Below are 5,832 nucleotides of genomic sequence, written 5' to 3'. Positions count from 1 at the left end.
CAAATCAAAATGAACAGCTCTTAAAAGCAAGTCAAAATGAACAGCTCTTAAAAGCAAGTCAAAATAAACAAATGCTTTAAGTGGTTTAAATTTTTCTTTCTAATTTTTGTTTTGTCTCACAAGATTTCCAGGTCACATATGAGGTTGGTTTGTTTTCTGAGTTTTGAGAAAGGACCTTAAAAGTTTCTTATATTGGTACATTGGCTGTCACCTAATGCTGCCCCACCTAGGGGCCCTACAAGGCATGAACATGGGTTGTTACAAAAGATGACTATCCTGGGAGAACTCCAGGCACAAAATCTTAATCTTAGTGCCTTAAGGGTCATCAGCCCCATCAAAATTGGACCCAGTCTTGAAGACAAGGTTTGACATACTCCTTTTGGGTCACTTAAACATGTCAGCTACACAAATTTTACTGGCGAGGAACCATGCCACTTGACCCCCTTTTATGGTTTACAAACATTCAGTACCTATTCAAAGTTGCATAAAGTTATAAACACAAGATCAGTCCTGGGAGAGGAGTGGCAAAAACTGTGCTCACAGTGCAAAAAATCTACCTAATTTAGTTCAGAGCTTAGAGCCAAATTATGAGTTAGTTCGAAGGACGTCACGAGTCTTATATTGGTACATTGGCTGTCACCTAATGCTACCCACCCAGGGGCCCTAAAGGGAACAAACATGGGTTGTTACAAAAGATGACTGTCCTGGGAGAACTCCAGACACAAAACCTTAATCTTAGTGCCTTAAGAGTCATCAGCCCCATCAAAATCGGACCCAATATTGAAGGCAAGGTTTGACATACGTATTCCTTTTGGGTCACTTGAACATGTCAGCTACACAAATTTTACTGGCATTTTACTGGCAAGGAACCATGCCAATCACCCCCTTTTATGGTTTACAAACACTCAATACCTTTTCAAAGCTACATGAGGTTATAAACACAAGATCAATCCTGAGAGAGGAGTGAAAAAACTGTGTACTCACACGGTGCAAAATATCTACCTAATTTAGCTCAAAGCAACTACTTAGAGCCAACTTATGAGTTAGTTCCAAGTAGGTGCTCCATCAAGATGGCCCATCCAACAGCAAGGTGCTTTGTTTTTGGAGATGGCAAGGTGCTAGTAGTTTGGGGGGTAAAAACCAGTAAAAACAGTGTTATATCAGTTTACCCAATAACACAAGATGAAACAATTTAGTAATTATTTGTACTATTATCTCTCTTTTCTAATATAGTCCTTACTAACCAAATACGTATCAATGTCAGAACTAAACAAATACATTTTGCATTAGATGTAACAAAAATATGAGAATGAACTTGTCTGGTACATTAAAAAAATAGTACAAAATTCAACATCATTCACAATAGCACATAATTCAGTTAAAATACTTGGCACATCCCCAAAAATTATGTACCAGCACTATTGTACTAATAAAACTCCTTGTACTCTTTCTTGTTACTCATATTTTTTCTACCAAATTCTAAAACAAAACATTTAGTATACTTAATTTTGAGATTATGCAAAAATATTCATCTAAGGAATACATATCTAATTGAGCATCAATTTATAAGCATAGATTGTACCTACACATTCAAAACCTCTCTTTCACTGTCAACCTAAACCTTGTACTACAGTATATGTATACAAATGCTGACAAATTAAATCACACAAACCAGGCATAACTTCAGATTTAAAAAAAAAAAATGTTTCCTATAAACTTCACATAGGCAAGAACTTGAAATTCAAAGAAATTATCTTTAACTTAATGATGACATACACAATGTATATCACAGGGGATGAAGGGAGGTGCAAGAAAATGGACTCAAAATTCAGCTAAAACTAGACCCCAGTAAAAAAAAAAAAAAAAAAAAAAAAAAAAAAAAAAACAAAAAAAAAAAAAAAAAAAAAAAAAAAAAAAAAAAAACAAAAAAAAAAACCTTACACCCTATGCCTCATGATCTAGTGCATTGCTACCAAATGGAAAATTACCATTGTTATAATAAAAAATAACCTATGATAAAGTGCAATTTGCATTTTCCATTTTTCCTTTTCATATACTTAAAATATTTATACATCCCAATTAAGTATTCTATTCTAACTCCTCTACACCTTGTAACAATAAATACATTTGAATTCAATAAATTACAAACTGGTATACATATTGCCTTGTCTGAATTAGTTCTGAACATGCAACACCTGAACTTAACAAAACCCTCATAAAACGATTAGTCCTCATCAAAGCACGTATATATCAAAGGCTCAATAGGGTTTTCTCATTGTTCGAACAAACTGGAAATGACGTAATATTCAAGGTAATGCAGTACAATAGAATACAGAGATGCATGTATGATATCAACGCTAAAATATTTCTGGAAGACCGCCACACATCATCACGACAACGGAAAGAAATGAAACTGCAGGACATCTCAAAATAGTAGGCGGACTCGCTGCTCTTTTGCTCTGTGGTATTTACCTTGCCGATTATTCAGCAGTCAGTTTTCTATTGAAAATAATACTGTATATAGACTGTATAAAGGATTAACTGCTGATCACATGAATGACGCATTAGATAAGCAATAACCAGTTCATCATTCTGGATGCTTCAAATGTGAACGGAAAACCCTCTACCGTACCGTTTTAGCATGACGACCCCAACGATGATCAACTACAAGAGCATAAAAAAATTAGAAAACCAAAAAATCTCTCAAAACACTAAAAATGAATCTGCTGCAATTGAACTGCTCCTTTCCTACAACAGTAACAGTGAAATAACTTTAAATCTATTTTATCAACAAAAAATCTGTAACATTACACACACGATTACCACAAAATTCATATACTTCTACTTACAATGATACACTCAAGGATATTCTTCTGTCCAAGTGCAATAAAAACCCAAAGTCCTTCCACACCAAAAAAAAATTATGAACTGTCATTTGGAAAGAGGATTACTAATTCAGTAAAACTATTCTTGACATTCATGATTTATGCCTTTATTTTCTAATTAATAAAACACTATCAACTACAAATGATTTGAGTAATCATGTTACAAACCAAAAATGACAAAATAAGGCAATGTAAACAGTACTCCCTACACAAATATTTTCTGGTTGTCAGATCGATTCTACAACAGCTACAATATTACAGTAAATACTCAATATTCGAAATGACATTGATAATAAAGTAATGCCCACAGATATTGCATGAGTGAGCCTCGTTTGCCCATTTCAGGTCTCTAGAGCAGCGCGGCACGGCGTGGACACGGCGGCACTACGGATCCGGTACGAACAATACCGAGACAATACAAATACATTGATGCCACTCTACCGCGCCAACACCAACAATCGATGTTATGGTGGCGGTGCTCCCGACGTACTTCGCGCGCTTAGTACGGCCGGCGGTCAGATGGGCCGTAACTGCGGCAACAAGGAAGGGGAGGACGTTAGTTCTCACTAGCACCCACGTTGTTTAGCAGCAAAATTACATTTCATATTATCATAACTCTCTTTTTGTCATAACTTTGCATACATTTACCTAGCATTTTTATATTTGAACTTCAAGTGTTAAGAAAATAGTGTAAAACTATATGTTCTAGCATACAAAATAACATACTATACTGTAGTACTCTAACCCACTTACCTTCTCAAAGGTGGTGGAGGGGGGAACCTGTAAAAGAGAGAACAAATTCATTCAAATAACACAAAACAATATGGTTGACCAGTAACAACATGGCTATTTGGGTCAAAAGACAATACAATAGATGTGCTTCTATTACTATCACCATTTTGGTTTTGTATTTCGTTTACATAAATACAATTCTGCAGCATAATGTGCAAATATTTTCTGTCATTTTTTTCCTTGACAGATGGCTGTGACACGAATTTTCTCCACTGTTTTCAGAACTTTGTCTGAATTCTTATAAGGTTCCAGTCTTCAAATTGTCATTTCTACTAGATTTACAGGGCGTTCCTACCAGTCTTCATCCTACTATGTACTTTAATACCTACTATCTGTAGAACTAAATAAGTACAGTAGTCCCTCATTAATCAATTTTCATCTTATCTGGAATCTGACATTGTCCAAAGGGTCCCCAGAAATTAGGAAAAACAATTTTTTTTTTTTTCTTTTTTTTTTCATTTCAAAATGACACCAATTTCACTTTAAACATTTGGTGGATGACATCACAAAAATAAAAGTAATCTTACAATGTTAAAATTACTTTCTACATCACAACACCAAATACAACTGAAGAGCCGTATTCCATGGAAAATTAACTGGTTTGATTTTTTGTCCCTTTCATAATGTGCAATACGTATAGTAATTCATATAAAAGCCACACCAAATGTAAAATACTAAAATAATCCTTGAAATACTTAAAATTTCTTAACAATAAACTAAGTAGAATTACCGCAAAGTTTCAGTGTTCTGTAATATGATTCTTGTTTGCAAACAGACTTACACTGCTGTAGAGGTAAAGGGCTGTGCAATACTGTACTGCATTAAACAAATGTATAAAACCTAACTCAATGCTCATGTACGTATATGTACATACAAAATTACAGAATCGTATATGTATGATTGCATATCATGCAACTTTTTGAAGACCTCATTTTGAAGCTAATTTTAAAGGGGTTGCATCATATATGGTACATAAAATAAGCGTATATAATATTCACATATTAGTATCCTATTTCAAAATACAAACATAAGGATACAGTATGCATCTTTTCCATAGATTATTTTTAAAATTATACTTTACTTCACTGTATCCAATAATAGTGTATACAGCATTCTCAAATTACAGTCAACCCCCCCATTAGCAGTTCAGGATTCACGGCTTTACCTATCTGCAAATTTATTTTTCTAGACCTTATCCCCAAATTATTCATGAAAAATTCAGTAATTTAGTGATTTTTTCGTAGAGAAATATTCACTAATTACTGTATTTTCACAAATAAACACCTTTTTTGATAACGATACAGTACTACTTTTCAAATACAGTAGTACCTCGAGATACGAAAGGCTCAACTTACGAAAAACTCGAGATATGAAAGCCAATACGAAAAAAATTTAACGGGCATGCCATCTACATACGAAAAACGTTTTCAAGATATGAATAGTTTCTGAAAGTCCGAGATTCGCCCGAACCACCAATAACAATTTTGAAACTCGCGCGCCGCCAACTTAGTAGACTCGCCACCATCCTCCTGCTCTCCCATTGGTTCCTGATGCTAGTCACCGCCATGAGATCCTTCTCTCCTATTGGTCAGCATCCCTCCCATCATGCATCTATGTACGTATACGTGGTGGCGTTCCAACCTCGTCCACTTCGTACCAGCATCGTTATCGTACGCATGCGGTATTCGTTCGGTCTAACGATTTTGTTTAGTAACGTAAATTCGTCAGTGATTTCGTTGCAGTATACGTACTTTATCGTGTTGTGCAAAAACTTTATTGCACTTATACGTAAATTACGTACAAGATAACGTAGTCATGGGTCCCAAGAAAGTTGAAATTCACGGAAAGAAGCGAATGCTCTCTTTGGAGACAAAGATGGAGATCATCAAGAAGTATGAAGCTGGTATGCGATTGAGTGTGATCGCCAAGGAATACGGCCGAAATCTGTCGACAATAGGCACCATCCTTAAACAGAAGGATGCCATCAAAGCAGCTACACCATCCAAGGGCATCACTATTTTGTCCAGCAAGAGGACCCAAGTGCACGACGAGATAGAACGGCTACTTCTTGTCTGGATAAAAGACAAAGAAATCGCTGGCAATACAGTAACAGAGACGGCAAACTCCCACAAGGCCAGCGCTATTTTCGGCGATT

The 5,832-nt window shown here is 35.5% G+C and overlaps 1 long non-coding RNA gene across 1 annotated transcript; it reads right to left on the bottom strand.

The window, feature by feature from the left end:
• Positions 1–2,976: 2,976 nt before the first annotated feature.
• LOC135207642 (uncharacterized) lies at positions 2,977–4,078 on the bottom strand. Its single transcript, XR_010313011.1, has 2 exons — positions 3,639–4,078; positions 2,977–3,415 (listed from the first exon to the last, which is right to left on the bottom strand). It is a non-coding gene; the product is annotated as an uncharacterized LOC135207642 (long non-coding RNA).
• Between the last annotated feature and the right edge of the window lie 1,754 nt (positions 4,079–5,832).

Source organism: Macrobrachium nipponense, chromosome 34 (genome assembly GCF_015104395.2).
Source record: "Macrobrachium nipponense isolate FS-2020 chromosome 34, ASM1510439v2, whole genome shotgun sequence".
NCBI classification, from domain to species: Eukaryota; Metazoa; Arthropoda; class Malacostraca; order Decapoda; family Palaemonidae; genus Macrobrachium; species Macrobrachium nipponense.
This window is presented reverse-complemented; position numbering and strand designations above follow the sequence as displayed.